This window comes from Triturus cristatus, chromosome 4_1, assembly GCF_964204655.1.
Source record: "Triturus cristatus chromosome 4_1, aTriCri1.1, whole genome shotgun sequence".
Taxonomy (NCBI): domain Eukaryota; kingdom Metazoa; phylum Chordata; class Amphibia; order Caudata; family Salamandridae; genus Triturus; species Triturus cristatus.
Window position 1 is genome coordinate 230,144,875 of NC_140585.1, and position 18,370 is coordinate 230,163,244.

The 18,370-nt window shown below is 42.7% G+C and overlaps 1 long non-coding RNA gene across 1 annotated transcript; it reads right to left on the reverse strand.

Annotated features, from left to right (window-relative positions):
- Positions 1-231: 231 nt before the first annotated feature.
- LOC146854159 (uncharacterized) lies at positions 232-3,043 on the reverse strand. Its single transcript, XR_014980740.1, has 4 exons — positions 2,034-3,043; positions 1,131-1,245; positions 919-1,000; positions 232-524 (listed from the first exon to the last, which is right to left on the reverse strand). It is a non-coding gene; the product is annotated as an uncharacterized LOC146854159 (long non-coding RNA).
- Between the last annotated feature and the right edge of the window lie 15,327 nt (positions 3,044-18,370).

An 18,370-nucleotide genomic window follows, 5' to 3' on the forward strand; every position in this document is an offset into this window, starting at 1 on the left:
CGAAAGTTTTGCTCTACCTGTCTGAATAATGATAAATAGACTAAATCATACTGATATACGACCCCCAGAGTCGCTCTGGCTAGACCATTTGAGAGAGAGCACACCAACAATACAATTGAAGGTTATAGTATTTATTTAATAATTCTGTTGATACATATACTAGAAACAGGATCTCCAAACACAATTCAATGTGATCTTTGAAAGAATATTTACAAAAACCAAGACAGGCCCCATCAGAAAGGTCAGAGGGGTATATAAACAATCATTTCACATTCATACTAACCAGACATAACATTCAACCTTGCACAGCCAATCATTATACTACATGTTCATTTTCGCCACATTAAGAATATATACACAGAGATACTCTCCTCAAGTAGTTGATATACACTGTTAGGAGTGATGGAAACAACCAAAAAAACACAGTAGGGTACGCCAACGCGCGTTTCGGTGCAATCACCCGAAATTGTGGGTGCCATCTTCTTCAGGGCGTAAATTTTATAAGTTTCTGTTGTCCGAGGGGCCTGTGAAAATATAAAAAATCATGATATCTCACTAATAAATTATACAATTGTTTTGCTATATTATAGTCAGTACATCAATTATATATTTGTGAATTCAATGCACTAGTGATATTCGTTGTTGCCCAATCTAGAACAAATGGTGTGGACTGAGAGCGCTCAGATAGGGTTTCCAATTAATGGATCAAGATACTTATTTTTAAAATGTCAAACGTAAATTGGCAGAAAAGAGAATTAAGAAAAACTGCACATTTCTTACCACTCCTCACCATATAGACTGACAGCTGGGGATAAAAGGCAAATAGCAAAGACCCGCCTGGGTGCCATAAAGTGACTGCTAAAACAAAGCAAAAGTTATGGAAGGGTGAGTCTGTAAATGGATATATACAACACTCACCTGAGCTAAATCATATAGTACATCAGCAATGTTGCAATGGACACACAGGATCGATACTGGATGAGTCCAAAATGCCAACGCACTGAATAGAAAAATATAGATAGAAAAAACACATGTATTGGCAACTAAAGGAAATACAAAATATAATATATTAATACAAAAAGAAAAAGGGGAAAATGATTTGCGTTCGAAGATGGACGGAGACTACTTGCCTGGCAAGCGGGTTGGCGGTAAATGATGTAGGATAACTCCAGAAACGGTGATAACAAACTGAGAATAGCAGGAATTCTGAATTGGAAGTAAGTCGATTCTTTTAATGGTTTCAGACTGAAAGAAAAATAGATAAATTGAGATGTTTTTAATCAAACAACCCAGAGGCATAGTCTCGTATGTGGTACATACGCCGGTGGACCAGATAGAATGAAGATTAAAACTGGAGTAATTTAATCTGATAACTGCAGTTCCTTATAAACCAAAAATTATAATCTCAGTAAGCACTTCAGTGTCCGGGTAGGTGGCATTTTCCAAGTGAAAATTGAAGTCGCCTAACACGGAGAAATTAGAATGTTCAGCTTTGGGAGCTAAGAGGAGACCTAAATTGTCAATAAAAGAGGCCTTAGGACTAGGTGGTCGATAAAGTAAAATACCACTGAAGGAGAATTGACCATCCAATTCAACTTTAAAGTCCAAGGCTTCACAATCCTGATTGTCCAGATTCACTTTGATACATGATTTGAAGCTTGATTTGAGAATAAGAGCTATGCCACTGCCTTTTCTTCCTACTGTGTCAACATTATGAATTTGAAAACCTTCCGGTATGACCAGAAGTAAATCAGCGTTAGAGGAAGCATCTGTCCATGTTTCCATTATGAAGGCAATTTTGATTTGATCGGATTTTAAAAACTCACGGAATGCAATAGCATTATTAAGTAACAACCTTGCATTAATAAATACACATGATATTGAAAGTCGTGCTTCCCCATTAGTAGGAGTGGTGGAGATGGTGGGTATATCAGTAGGCAATGAAAGGTGCTGGAAAGTAAGGCCACAGTGAGAGCAATGCGATGTACCCTGAGCTGAATAGGGGTGTAAACACATACCAGGACAGGTCTTACCTGACAATTTCTAGTCTATTATAGAGTCCCTAGTGTACGGAAGTTTATGCTTCGTGAGGGAGATATCTGGCTCAAATCCGGCAGAATGGCTGGCGCTGAGCGCTGTCCGAGCATGGATGGGCGCAGATGGGCCTGCCTTTGGCGGGCCAGAGGCTCGCCTGGTTTCCATCCCGTTTAAAGCAAGTGGCCGGAAATACCAGAGAGAAGCAGAGAAAGGCTGGCACGTCAACCTCCCTCAATGGCAGTAAGCCAGAAGCAGAGGCAAGAAAAAACAACTCTCTCCGCAACAAACAGGGCAACCCACGGCAGACGGGAGAGTTCAAGTTAACAGCAGGTAGGAACAAAGATATATCAAAAACAATACAGAGCTTAAAAGGTGTTCTTTAAAATTATAAAAAACTCTTGCAGTCTCCCCAAACTATCAAATAAGAAGCATATAAACATTAACCGGACAGCGGCGCCTCACTCACTATATGCGTCCGCTGCGCACCTGGGTTTCCATCCCATTTAAAGTAAGTGGCTGGAAATGCCAGAGAAAGGCTGGACTGTCAACCTCCCACAATGGCGGCCAGCCGGAAGCAGGGGCAAGAAAAAACAACTCTCTCCGCAACAAATGGGGCATCCCACGGCAGACCGGAGAGTTCAAGTTAACAGCAGCAGGTAGGAACAAAGATGTATTAAAAAAACATACAGAGCTCAAAAGATGTTCTTTAAAATTATAAAAAACTCTCGCAATCTCCCCAGACCATCAAGTAAAAAGCATATAAACATTAACAGACAGCGGCGCCTCGCTCACTATACGCTTCCGTGGTGGAGAAATGAAGGGCAGAGTAATGAGGACTCAAACCTGACAGTCCACTTCTGTTATGTTATTTCGTAGTGTTTATAAAGCACACAGATGCTCTAAAACCAGGGCTTCTCAGAGCTGGACCTAGAGGAAGGTTGACCTTCATCTACCGGCCTGTCAAAGGGAAGAATGAGGGAATAATCACCTTCAGGAAGACCCTCAAGACCTGGCTCTTCGGCTAAACAGATCTGTGGACCCCCCCTCCCCTCAGTGCCTTGAGACCCTCACGGTTGAGTAGCGTGCTTACAATTCCATGATTGATTGAAATAAGCCATATCTTCAGGGTTTTCCTGAAATGCAGGTGGTTCTCAGTGTTTCTGATGAAAAGGGGTGACTAGCACCAGAGAACAGGGGCCTTGACATGAAAAGAGTAGCCTTCCGTTCTTGCTCTTCTCACCCGAGGGACAATGGTAAAATTGAGATCAGCTGAACGTAAGGAACGGGAGGGTCGATAAGAGGATACAGGATCAGAAAAGATGGGGACCCCTGGGAGTGCAGAACCTCGAGAGCGGCATTATAATTTTTTTTTAAAAACTCTGGTGGAACGACATTAACAAAAATGTCAAATGTGATTGTAAATCTGTTATTTATTACCTAATTGTTGCAAACTAGCTGCCTTTGTCTTTGTGTACCTAGCAAGTTCTGATAAATTATAGTGGTAAGATATTTTGTGGTAAATGCTCTTGCTGGATAGATCCATATATATTCTATGCAGAACTTAACATATAGATCCGTCACATGCATGTATACACTCAGACACTCAGGTGCGGCACGTGCAGGAAAGAGCTGTGGGGCGGGGGTGATGTTATGAGAAAGGCCCCTCACACCAAAGGTACAGGGCTCTGTATGAACTAACAATCAATAAATGCTCCCTTTGATGTCAAACTTGATCAAACACTACCAGTCATACAGTTCCAATCTCAATCCAGTGCCATATATTCATCTGAACCCCGCGTACACTTATGGTGCCACAAAACAAACCAATATTTAATATCAAAATATTGAGTATTTCATAAAACAGATTTGATCCACACTGTTTCTTCACAGTACTAAAAAACCATCATAAAATTACAATCAAATTCTTAAAACCCAATAGCACGATCAATTGTATTTTATAAGATAATGCACCACTATACTCTATGAGCAACAAATCATTAGACAATTATTTTCAACATATATATCATAATCACAATATAAAAACACTACACATTCATATTAAAAGGAGAATAGAGAAGAAAAAGGGAGATAAAGCACATACAACAAGACACTTAGGCGTGTGTTCATTGACTAATCGGTTTGACTAATCATAACAGATATCTGATTAATGTGAAATTTTCAGTAAGCACGCCAGTATGTCCACCAGATTTTAGTTTATTCCATGCGTCAACGCGTTTCGGTGGGATAAACCGTATGTAAGCCACCTTTATCAAGACCCGACTTGTTTCTCTCTATTTAAAAAAAAAACTGTTGCAGTTAATACCTATGTAACATTGACAAATATTAATATTATATTCTTTACACTACCAATTTTGTAAAAACACATTACCACTTCATAAATATAAAATTAAAACCAAATACAAAGCACTCTATATCATGATTATTTTTATAAATTCCCCACCATTCATCCTGTTGTGGCACCATAATGTTAATCGGGGCTTAATACATATATGTTCATCCCTCTCAGAACCACCCATTGGACCACACCGGATAGAAACCCAACTTAGCTCCACCCTTATCAACTCCCCTGCATATGGTAGGCACGTTCTTTCCTGTCCATTTACAACACCAACTGTCAATCTCTTCTAGACCAACCCATATTCACAAACACTCAAAGTCTATTCATAACTTTTAAACGGGGACAGTTCTATCCCCTATGGACTCACCACTTGGTCTCATAAGTTAGTCTCCACGTTCTATCAAGTAAAAGCTTACTAAAATGCCCGCATGACACTTTACTTTTTCGTCCACACTCACGAAGAATGTACTTTCATTGAATTTATAAATAACAAAAGGCAAAAAACCTTATTTAAGTGGGAGAAGATATAATATACTTGGAGTTTATCACATAAAATCCCCCACCTTATTGGTCAATGTAATCCCTACTTCATAATTATGTAGGACTTGCTTCTTAAAGGGTAGATAAATCTCCATCCTTTATTAATCGGAAAAAGGAAACGGTATCCACTTCACCTCTATGGGTCAGTTTTCTGTTGATGCATAAATAAAGGAAAATAGGTGTAGTATCCACCTCGATGTTCCTCTTGACTCGTAAATACACATAAATAAAAGAAGGAGCCCAACCCTCTGTCCTAAATTGAACCTACGCTAAGTTCACTTACCTAATCACTCAATGTATATATGGCGTCTGTGTATATTGCTTTTCCATTTGTGTACATCATGCGCCATTTTGAGGCGTTTTATAACTCTGCCTTACATTGACGCTTGTTTCTGTTTCCTCCCAGTTGGCACACTTGTTAATGAGATCCCGCTAAACTTTCTTGTTGCGGAACCGCTATATTTAAGTAGGGTGTTGTAAACCTAACCTAATTCAAAATCACTTTTTATCTTCGTTAATTCAGAAATATAAAGGCTTACTCTGCGAATAATCTATCCGTTTTTATTCCCACATGTTATGGTGGCAAATTTTAGAGTTAATGCTACAAAGCACGACTCCCTAGTAGACATATTACATATCGTCACAGATAGGCAGGATATTAAGGATAAATAGCACAACTGCAGAAAGTAGGTCATCACAAGACAATAGAATAGATAGAAATGGTTCTAGACTTAGTTCCTCATTTATGAGGCCCTTACGCCGCAGTTGCGTCACTTTTCAGTGATGCTGCGGCATCGTAAACAATGCGCCGCATTGCGCCCTATTTACAAAGTGACGCATCTTGTCAGATGTGTCATTTTGTATACCCTGAGCTACCTTATACCTGCGACAGGTATAATGTATGTAGGGTGGGCGGTCCGATGCAGGAAAGCCTCGTAGAAGTGGCGCAGTGAAATCTGTGAGATTTCACTGCGCCACTTCCAAGGCACTTCCAAGGCATCACTGTGTCAAATACTGCTTGAAGCAGACGTAAGGGGTGACGCAGGGGTTTTCATGTGGGGCTTGCCCCTTGTGAAATGACACATTGCTAGAGTTGCGTCTGTTTTCAGACACATTCCAGCAATGCGCCATTTTTGCGCCAGCAGATACGTCACAATTCCTGACGTATCTGTTAATCCTTGCAACATGGAGCGCCGTACTGTAAATACGGCACATCCATGGTGTCGCAAGGATGGCACACTGAAAAGTGTTGCATCACTGTTCTCCTCAAGCGATGCAATACTTTTCAATAGTAAGGCCCATAGTCGTTTTAGGAGTGGCACATCTGCCCAATCGGTGCAATAATTATTTAGTCAACCCTTTGCCCCCGGATTGTGTCAATGGGCCCACACTCAAAGTTATTGGATCAGTTCATGCCCATGATCAATGGCATTCCAATATTGAGTTTTCTTGTAGGTCCATGTCCCTATGGAATGGCACTGGCATTAGGATGCAATGGGAAAGTGTGCCAGAATATGGGACAATAATATTGCATGATACACTTGGGTGGATGGTGCAGTAAGCCCCGGGACTGTCATGAAATTTCAATATCTGAGAATATAGAAATATCTGTTTCTTTATGTTTCAGAGGGAATGACATCATCAATTTAGGGAAAAATATCAACTGCAACACCACAATAGATAACACCGACATGCAAGGGGTACCTCCAGCCTCATAGACTATTATGATCAATGGCATTCCAATATTGAGTTTTCTTGTAGGTCCATGTCCCTATGGAATGGCACTGGCATTAGGATGCAATAGGAAAGTGTGCCAGAATATGGGACAATAATATTGCATGATACACTTGGGTGGATGGTGCAGTAAGCTCCGGGACTGTCATGAAATCTCAATATCTGAGAATATAGAAATATCTGTTTCTTTATGTTTCAGAGGGGATGCCATCATCAATTTAGGGAAAAATATCAACTGCAACACCACAATAGATAACACCGACATGCAAGGGGTACCTCCAGCCTCATATTATTGAAAGTGCGGAAAACTTCTATACATCCCGTAGCCACCTAACTGGAACAACCTCTGTTCTTTGGTTACTTTGCACACACCAGTCTTGGTCATTCCAGGAATAAATATTTCCAAATTACATGACCACTCCATGAGCCATCCAATGACCTTGTTGCACCATCACCAGAGGGGAAGAGCTGCAGAATATTATGGCACTGCTACCTGGAAAGATGTTCCCCAAGGGCACAGATTGTTCAATGACACCCAGCTGTTTTTTTGTACATGTCACAAAAAACTGATTTAACGAAATAAAGGAAATGCTGCGTGCCACGGACTGATGATATGCAGCACCAATATGTATTTGATCATATGACGGCCAAGGAAGGAGGAGTATGTGCCAAGACAGGGACTGCTTGTTGTACTTATGTCCCGGCAAACTATGCAGAAAATTGAACATTGTCGGCGGCCATCCAAATATTGCACAGTTTACAAAAGAAAATGGTTGTCAGACTCTAGTTACGGTACTCAACTACACAGGAACAGAGATGCTAGTTCCCAAATCCACCCCGACAGCAATCCAGAGCTTAGTGTGACAAGTCTCTAGAGTGGCTATCTTGGGGGAAGGGGGAAATTGGATAAAATAACAAAAGAGAGAAGAGACTGTTCTGCGGCTTCCTTCAGGAGTCCGTCCAGCAGACTTCTATTACTGAAGAGGTAACCTGTAGACAAGAGTTATCGTTATCATAAACTTTTAGTCCTTAACCTCTCTTATCTCTTAACCACTATTGCCTTATTTCTTTACCATGCCAATTCCAGAACTCAGCTTCTCTTCTATTTCTTTTATTTCTTTTCTGTGTGTGCTTTTTATTTCTTAACTATATTCTTCGTCTGCAATTAAAAAGGAAATAGCTAGAACCCAAGGTTTATCTGCCTCATATGAATCTTTCTCTCTGTGCTTCTTACTTACTTTCCTATTTTTCTTTTCACTCTCCTATGTTTTATCTTCCTTGGTATCTGCCTTAGTTCACAGTTTCTTTTTCTTTTTGCACACCTGCAATATATTTACATTTATCTGTTAAGAACTTCTGCTTTCTTTTTAACTAGGTGTTATCTATTTTAATTTGGTATTCTACTTACTGAGTTTGAGGTCCTGAAGTGCGCACCTGACTCTCTAGAATTCTTGGTGAAGTGCGCAGTTCCTAAGCAGTGCGAGCCTCACCTAGGATTCCAGCGCGTTCTCTGCCAAACACTAGAACGCTAACAGCTACTCGGATCTGGTGGCCTTTTCCGGCGCCATTTCCGAGTCAGCTTCACCCACGTACCTTCCATTGCTCGGGGTGTACAAACTTTGAGTCTTCGATGCGCAATTAAACCTATCTGTAATCTTGGGGTCCTGACAGTACCCTCCAACAAGGTAGGTTCTCTCCTCTGGGGTTTAGTTGGTGATCGTAGGTGAAAGGCCTTAACTAATCTTGGAGCATGGACACCTTCCTCTCGTTCCCAAGATCTTTCCTCGGGCCCATAACCCTTCCAGTCCACCAAATAGTATAACTTCCCTTTTTGCATTTTGGAGTCTAGAATTTCCTTGACTTCAAATTCAGTACCAGTCTCTAGCTGAAGAGGCCTTGGAGGCAGGTTTTTTCGTAGATTTTCTGGAGCCTTCTTCAACAGGGATATGTGGAAAACTGGATGTATTTTCAACTTTGGTGGCAATTGAACTCGGTAAGTCACCGGATTTATTTTCTCCTCTACCAGATATGGACCAATAAATCTCGGTTGAAACTTCCGATTACCTTTCAATCTCAAATTCTTAGTACTTAACCAAACCCTGTCTCCTATTTCCAATGAGGGGCCTACTCGTCTCTTTCTGTCTGCATAACTCTTATATTTTTCTTTAGCTAGTTCAAGATTTTCAATTGCCCTCTTATGTACCTGATCTAACTGTGTTACGATCTCCTCCACCGCCGGAACTGAGATCTCGGTTTGCCTGAGGGTCGAGTTGGGATGTCTTCCATAATTCATAATGAAAGGGGAATACCCAGTTGTAACATTTTTTTCATTATTATGGGCGAACTCTGCTGCCCACAAATAGATCGACCAAATTCCTTCTTGTTTCAAAAGAAGCAATCTCAAATACTGTTCAAGTTCCTGGTTCACCCTCACGGTTTGACCGTCAGTTTCTGGGTGGTAACTGGTGGAAAAACGGACTTCTGTACCCAACCCTTCCATGACAGATTTCCAAAAGTGGGAAATGAACTGTGGACATCTATCTGTGATTACTATTTTAGGGATTCCATGTATTCTCACTATTTGAGCACTAAAATGAGTCGCCAACTGCTTAGCTGTTGGCACTCCCTTTAAAGCTGTAAAATGAGCCATTTTAGAAAGGGAATCTACTACTACTAAGATGGTATTGTAGCCCTGACTAAGGGGTAAGTCAGTTATGAGGTCTAATGTAACAGTGTGCCAAGGATAAGGTGGAGTGGGTAAGGGCATAAGTAAACCTTTTGGGGCCTGCCTTTCGGATTTTCCCTGAGCACAAATCTCGCAAGTCTTAACATATTGCTCAATACTCTTCGACATTTCAGGCCACCAGTAGTGTCGCTGGATCAGTTCTCTGGTCTTTGCCTCTCCCTTATGTCCTGCCAACTTTGCATTGTGGCATTCCTCGATAATCTGTTGCTGCAACTCTTTAGTGGGAATATACAGAGCTCCTTGGAAGTAGGGCAACTGATTACGAACCTCTCTTCCTTCCTTCTTCGCCCACTCTTTCAAGATCTTTTCATCCATTGCGTCAGAGATACCCTGTTCAAGATCAAATGAAGTGATTGCTCCAATAATCTTTTCACTTGGGATAATGGATTGATTTCCTAGAGGTGTCTTTTGATTTTCTGTGTCTATCCTAGACAAGGCATCTGCTTTTCCGTTCTGGGCCCCTGGTCGATAAGTAATGACAAAATCGTAATCAGCAAAGTACAGCGACCATCGCAATTGTCTTGGTGTTAAGGTTCTGGCTGTTTTTAGAAATTTTAAATTTCTATGGTCTGTATATACTGTGACTTGATGCTGTGCCCCCATTAAATGATGTCTCCAATCTTTGAATGCGTCTTTTATGGCCAATAGCTCCTTCTCTGTGATTGTATAGTTTATTTCTGCCGGAGTTAATTTTCTTGACCTATAGGCGACTGGATGCAGCTGCCCCGTTTGCTTGCTTCGTTGGGACAAAATTCCTCCCACCGCCTGATCAGAGGCATCGGTCTCCACATAAAATGGTTCAGTCGGATCTCCATGTTGTAGGATTGGGGCTGACGTAAAACTTCCCTTTAGGGAATCGGAAGGCTTCTTCAGCTTTAGTTGTCCATTCAAATTTGACCCCTTTTTTCAATAGACGGGTGAGTGGTAAAATCTTATGCGAAAATTCTCCAATGAATCTCCGGTAAAAATTGGCAAAACCAATAAAGCTTTGTACTTCTTTGACGCTCTCGAGGGACTTCCAATTTATCACCGCTTCGATCTTTTTGCGGTCCATAAGAATGCCCGTTGGTGAAATTACAAAGCCCAAATATTCAACCTGAGAGACACTGAAAGCACACTTCTCTAGCTTTACAAACAGTCTGTTTTCTCTCAACTTCTGTAAGACCTTTCTAACCTGATCCTGATGTTCTTCCTTGTTCTCAGAGTAAATAAGTATGTCATCAATGTACACCAGTGCACACTGGTCGATGAATTCCTTCAATACGTCGTTAATGAAGTGTTGAAAGGCTGCGGGAGCATTACATAGCCCATAGGGCATAACCTGATATTCAAATAGGCCGAACCTCGTTCTGAATGCTGTCTTCCACTCATCGCCCTCCTTCATTCTCACCAGATGATACGCTCCCCTCAGATCCAACTTCGTGTAAATTGTTGCTCCTTTCACTTGATCTAGCAAAACAGATATTAGCGGCAATGTAAATGTATGTGTCTTGTAAAGCGCACTGCTGCCCTGAGGCGTCGTGGCGCTGTAGACCGCTGGGGAACCCGTCCTGGCTATCCCTGTGAGATGGTCCCTCCTGGGTATCTCCAAGGTGAAACCAGGCATCCCCGGCGAATGTGGGGGGCCGTTATGGAGATGAGGCAAGCTAATGCCCAGAGTTGCCGAGTGTGTTCCTGGTTAGAGTAGGTACCGAGGCGAGAATTATCGAGTCCGTTTTGACCCTGGTCCACGACCCTGCCGCGTCGGGAATTGAACCCTGGTCCCTGGCCGATTCTCTGCTTGCGGATCTGCCGCCTCTAACCAGTGAGCCACACCTCTCCAATGGATAACGGTTCTTTTTTGTAATCTTATTGATGGCTCTGTAGTCGATGCAAGTCCTCAAATCTCCTTCTTTCTTTGGCACAAAAAATAGGGGCGAGGAGACTGGGGACTGCGAGGGACGAATGAAGCCGTTTGCTAGATACTTATCCAAATACTCTTTTAGGTGATGGTGTTCTTTTTCCGTAAGGGCATACACACGGCTGAAAGGTAGATTTGAACCGGGTTCTATCTCAATTTTACAATCATAAGGTCTGTGGGGTGGTAATTGTTCTGCCTCCACTTCATTGAATACGTCTTCAAAATCTCGATATTCCTCTGGTATGTCTTGTACATGGATTACACAAATTGATCCTCCCGTCTGACACAACGAATGTGCAGGATTCACCTCTTGCTCCTGCAGCTGGCCTCAGAAACAATTTCCCAAACAATAATCTGATTCCATCTTAATGGCTCTGGTTCTCCAGTTGATTGTTGGATTATGTTCAGAAAGCCAGGGAAGCCCAAGGATCAACTGGAATTGGGGGGCATCGATCAAGTTAAACTGGATCTTCTCCTCATGTCCGTCATTCGAGATCAGATGAATTAATTCTGTGTGACTGATTATTGGACCTGAGGACAGATTGGTTCCATCCACAGCCCTAATGGGCTCAGCTTTTAACTTTTTGATGGCTTCGATTCCCACCTTGCTCGCAAACCTTAGATCGCAAAAGTTTCCGGTGGCTCCTGAGTCGATCATCACTGAGACTTCCTTCAGCGTCACGTGTCGAAATCTGATTTCCATTGATAAAGTTAGATGTGGCGCTGCAGACTGTAGAGTATTGGCCACCCTATGTTCTTTTGGAGTCTGATCGAAAATCGCATCCACCTGTTCATCTCCTCCAACAGATGGTGCCTTTAGTTTTCCTTCGGCTTGAAACTTCCCTTGGGTTTCTTTGGACACGCACATACAAAATGACCTCCCGATCCACAGTACATGCATAGGTTGTTGGTTCTTCTCTTTTCCTTCTCTTCTTTGGAAAGAGGACCCCGTATTGTACCAATCTGCATTGGTTCGATGCCCTGCTGACCTTCATTGCTTCGTCCTCCTTCCGACCTTACTCGATCAAATCTTGGAATCACTGACTTGAAATCTTTCCTTTTTTCACCTTTTCTTTCCCCATGACGGAAATCGATTTCCAGCACTAAATCCACCAACGCTGAGATTTCTGTGGGTCTATTGGGTATTCCGGCCAATGCATCCTTTAGCTCATCTCTTAAACCTCGATAAAACACCGCTGCTCTCTTACTCTCAGGCCAGTTGGTTTCCACCACTAGTTTATTGAATTGAGCCAAATAAGAGACCACATTGCGGTTCCCCTGTTTCAGGTCGAGTAGCTCGTTGTCTACGGCTTGGGATATCTGCCTTCTGTCAAATATTCGAAGAAACTCTTCTTTGAAGTTCGCATAATTCCGCAATATGGGATCGTCCTTTGAAATCAGAGGCAAAGACCAGGATGCTGCATCCCCACTTAAGTATGACAACACAAAGGCCACTCGAGACTGAGCATCTGGAAAAATGGAAGGGCGGCACATGAAGTGTAATGAGCACTGCGTAATGAATATTTGAGCCTTCTGCGGATCCCCACTAAAACGCTCGGGTGCCGCTAATGGAATGACAGGTGAGAGGGAGTGAATCACCTGAGTTGTCATCCTATTAGTCCCTTCTGTCAATGAAGCTTGAGCGTCCGACCCTGAACCAAAAGGTTGTCTAAGCCTTTGCGCCAATTCTGCGGTTTCTTTTCTAGAATTTACTACTTCTAATCTGAGGCTCTGGTTTTCCTCTCGGACTGCACTTAACTCTTTTTGTATGGTATCTAATATTGTTCTTAAACCTTGTACGTCTATTCCCTCAGCCATCTCTGTTCGGGTGTAAAATGCAACGTGGGCACTTCACTCTGTCAGACTCTAGTTACGGTACTCAACTACACAGGAACAGAGATGCTAGTTCCCAAATCCACCCCGACAGCAATCCAGAGCTTAGTGTGACAAGTCTCTAGAGTGGCTATCTTGGGGGAAGGGGGAAATTGGATAAAATAACAAAAGAGAGAAGAGACTGTTCTGCAGCTTCCTTCAGGAGTCCGTCCAGCAGATTTCTATTGCTGAAGAGGTAACCTGTAGACAAGAGTTATTGTTATCATAAACCTTTAGTCCTTAACCTCTCTTATCTCTTAACCCCTATTGCCTTATTTCCTTACCATGCCAATTCCAGAACTCAGCTTCTATTCTATTTCTTTTATTTTTTTTCTGTGTGTGCTTTTTATTCCTTAACTATATTCTTCGTCTGCAATTAAAAAGGAAATAGCTAGAACCCAAGGTTTATCTGCCTCATATGAATCTTTCTCTCTGTGCTTCTTACTTACTTTCCTATTTTTCTTTTCACTCTCCTATGTTTTATCTTCCTTGGTATCTGCCTTAGTTCACAGTTTCTTTTTCTTTTTGCACACCTGCAATATATTTACATTTATCTGTTAAGAACTTCTGCTTTCTTTTTAACTAGGTGTTATCTATTTTAATTTGGTATTCTACTTACTGAGTTTGAGGTCTTTTCCTATTTGTAATTATTCATCTGTGTATTTAATGTTTTCTCTTCTTTTCGTGGTGGTATTTTACTCTCTGTTCTTAGCTACTGTCCGACGACTTATTTCTGTGGTAAGTATGGTTTTATATTATTCTAATTATTTGTAGTTGCTCAAGCGTTCTAACATGTATTGCAATTGTCTCTTCGCTTTTTCAGGACTTGCCGTTACAACTCGTTACCTCTGTGAAGAATTACAGTAAAGCCACTTTCCTCACAGTAAGTTCTATTACTCTATTGATATCAGTAATTTACTTCAGTTCTCTGACGTGACAAATATACACTCGTTAACTTAGCTTCGTTTTTCTTTTTCTTCCTTCAGATGCTCCTGTAGACGCTGCTTCCTCTCCCTGACGACTCGGTGCGAAATCTTCACAAACTGAGATTTGCTGTTCTCCTCAAATGTCACTCTATTTCATTGAACTCAGATTTCTAACTTGTATCTACTGACTTCCGAAAGCCTTTCAGTTTAGATTCTGAAAAGCCTTCAAACAAAACCTGAAACACTTTTTGTCAGCGCGCTCTGAAGTGCGCACCTGACTCTCTAGAATTCTTGGTGAAGTGCGCAGTTCCTAAGCAGCGCGAGCCTCACCTAGGATTCCAGCGTGTTCTCTGCCAAACACTAGAACGCTAACAGCTACTCGGTTCTGGTGGCCTTTTCCGGCACCATTTCCGAGTCAGCTCCACCCATGTACCTTCCATTGCTAGGGGTGTACAAACTTTGAGTCTTCGATGCGCAATTAAACCTATCTGTAATCTTGGGGTCCTGACAATGGTGGTTGAAGGAAGTGCCCCAGATGCATCGTTGAAGGTTGGTTTGATTGGCTACCATCCTGGATTTCAGGAGCTTTATTGCCGCTTATTGTGTTATTGCCTTTGATATGTTGTGTTTTTGAATTAGTTATAGCTTGCTGTAAGAGGATGAGTACAAAGATGGGAGGGATGTTCATGGTCAGGTCACCTACACAAGTAGTAGATCCTTAGGGTAATACATATCATTTGATACCAAGTACAGATCCAGGATTAGAGGAAGTAGTTGAAATATCAACTAGACGGAGGAATGTTAGGGAGAAAATGAAATGCAAGGAAATGGCACTCCCGCAGATGATAGTAAAGAGCAATGTGAACGATACGTGGTTAAAGAGCAATATATGCCTCGGAGTCATAAAGATGCAATGTAGGTTAAAGTTCACCAGAAAGCAGAAACACTAGTTTAGCAGGTTTTCAGTTAAATAGAAAAACATGTTTACAAGCCTTAAAGAGATTATATTCAAAGCACACAAGCAGAGTCCATTCTCGTTGTTAATTGAGACAGGATTTAGAAAATGTTGGTCAAAGGTTACTTTGATCTAAAGCATACAGTGTCAGATAAGAATTCTTGGGATCAAAGTAATCAAAATGAACACACTCGGGAAAGAAGGGTAATGTTTCGTTAAAGCTTTGTTAGAACTATGATAAAGAGAATGTAGAGAAAAGGTTACGAAGTTAACCCCTTCTGTGCCCATGACGAACTGGACTCGTCATGGAGCACAGTCGCGCTGTGCCCATGACGAGTCCAGCTCGTCATGGCACCCACCCACGGGGGAAGCGCTGGCGCTCCCCCCGTGAGTGGTCGATCTTTTTTTTTATTACTGGGAAGGCAGGGGAAGACCTTCCCCTGCCTCCCCCGGCCCCCCCAGCGTCATCAATGGCGTCAGTGCACGAGCCGCGCTGACGTCATTGGAGGTTTCCCGTTTGCTCTCCGAGGCACAGGAAGCCATTTGCTTCCTGCGCGTCGGAGAGTAAAGGTGAGTTTTGGGGCTGGGGAGGGTTTTTTTTTGCATCGGTGGGTTTGGGTTAGGGTGGGGGCACTTTGGTATGCCCCGGCATGCCAGAGGCTCGGCTTCGTTCGTGTGTGCCTGTTGTTGCTTCCCTGTGAAATGGATTCAAATTTGAAAAACGCTCGTCTTTCTAGTTGCTTTCCTGTGAAATGGATCAAAAAATGCAGAGAAATGCCCTTCTTTTTAATTTTTCAAATCCAAAGTGGAGTTGCATGATTTTTGCATCGGTGGGTTTGGGTTAGGGTGGGGGCACTTTGGTATGCCCAGGCATGCCACGAGGCTCGGCTTCGTTCGTGTGTGCCTGTTGTTGCTTCCCTGTGATATGGATCCAAATTTGAAAAACGCTCGTCTTTCTAGTTGCTTCCCTGTGAAATGGATCCAAAAATGCCGAGAAATGCCCTTCTTTTTAATTTTTCAAATCCAAAGTGCAGCAGCATGTAGAGAAATAGAATTTCTTATATGATACCTAACTAATAGCAAGACAGAGGGGTTGCAAAGTGGCCAGATTGTTTTTTTTTACATCCAAATACACCAGCATCACTTTACAGAGTTTGCCAGTGAAGTGCTACTTTCATTTTCTCGTCTTTCTTTGAAGAGCATTGTTGTTTCCAGGTTGGGAGAGTGTACCATTCCTGGAGGTACTGCAATACCTGGTTGATGGGTGGATTGGAAAACACAATGTGTACCATGGCTCTGTGTTTATGGATGTGGTCTTTTTATACCATACTGCTTACGTTTTGTAAGGATGTAAGCAATGGACAGTGAAACGGTTCCCTTCAGGGCCCTCGAGTCATGTCCATAACTTTTCAGGTGAAACCACTCGCTGATTTCTGAATAGTTAGTGAGAGATCGTTTAGGTACCCATGTTGTTTCTGCTTACATTTCACATGCTTTGCATTCCCTATGAGTGGTTGCTTTTTTAAAAAAATTTTTTAGGCAGCATATTACTCTTATCAAGTGCATAATTTGAATTGAGCCACATCCAAGTGTTTATAGCGGGCACAATTAGGTTACAGCTGAAGGCAGTGCGAGTTTCAGTGGGCAAGTATGGTGTGCAGTGGGGATGTGGCATTTGGAACTGGGGAACCGGATTCCGCATTCATGACCAGTCCACCACACCACTGTACTGAGGGAGCACATTCCCATGCTAGACCGTAGAAGGCCCCACTCGACCTTAGAAGGCTTGATGTCTTAGCACAAGCAGGTGTACCCTAGTGGTGTCAATTGTGGGTTAACCTTGAAGGCCTGTCCACCACCCAGCGTTCCCCTGGGTCTCTCGGTAAAAATGGCGCCTCACTTGTATGGGAGGCCCAAGTACCCGCGACAGGCAAGGGCCCAAAACGTAGTGAGGTGACATCAATATTGCCTAGCTCAAAACCACCTAGTTTTGCAAGGGGGGTCACCTGGGTTTTTGGCCCGGTGCTCGGCGGCCATCTAGGGAAACCTACCAAACCCATACATTTCTGAAAACTAGACACCCGGGGGCTTTCAGGGAGGTATGGCTTGCGTGGGTCCCCCAACGTTTCCTTACCCAGAATCCCCTGCAAACCTCAATTTTAGCTGAAAAAATAATTTTTTTCACACATTTTTGTGTGGGAAAGTTGTGGCATCACTGGGCTCACTCAAATTTCCCACCTCCCAGCGTTCCCCTGGGTCTCCCGGTAAAAATGGTGCCTCACTTGTGTGGGAGGCCCAAGTACCCGCGACAGGCAAGGGCCCAAAACGTAGTGAGGTGACATCAAAATTGCCTATCTCAAAACCACCTGGTTTTGCAAGGGGGGTCACCTGGGTTTTTGGCCCGGTGCTCGGCGGCCATCTAGGGAAACCTACCAAACCCATACATTTCTGAAAACTAGACACCCGGGGGCTTCCAGGGAGGTATGGCTTGCATGGATCCCCCAACGTTTCCTTACCCAGAATCCCCTGTAAACCTCAATTTTAGCTGAAAAAATCACTTTTTTCACACATTTTTGTGTGGGAAAGTTGTGGCATCACTGGGCTCACTCAAATTTCCCACCTCCCAGCGTTCCCCTGGGTCTCCCGGTAAAAATGGTGCCTCACTTGTGTGGGAGGCCCAAGTACCCGCGACAGGCAAGGGCCCAAACATTTTTTTGGATAGGCAATGTTGATGTCGCATCACTACGTTTTGGGCCCTTGCCTGTCGCGAGTACTTTGGCACAGATAGGAGAGCAGATGGAAGAGAAAGAAATGTTTATGCTCGTGTTACAAACCAAAAGGCAGCATTGCACTGCTTTTTGGCTAGGTTCCTGCTATAGAAATATTACAAACATTCATATACATACATTCAGCGTTTCCTCACTTGTACTTTTAAATTCCTATGGGCTTCTTTTAGGTTTTCTTTGCCAAAACCAATGATTATGCAAACTTTCTTTGAGTAACTGTGTGCGTTAAAAACTGTATCGAGCCTTCCAAGGTTGCCTACTCTGATAAAGACAGGTTCCACCTCATCTGTGTGCCGGGACAAAGTTTTATTTCTAGGGACCTCCAAGGGCTCTTACTGCAGAACTGATAATGCTACAGGAGTCATTTACCAGGTGTCTGGATTGGCCTTTGTGGCAGGCATATTATTCGTTGTTTGTGACTAGCAACTGAACTCTCAAGTCTCCATATGAGGAAAGTCAACTACATCCCCTTTGTCCAATATTCTGGAAATATTACACTGAAAAAGACAACCAGA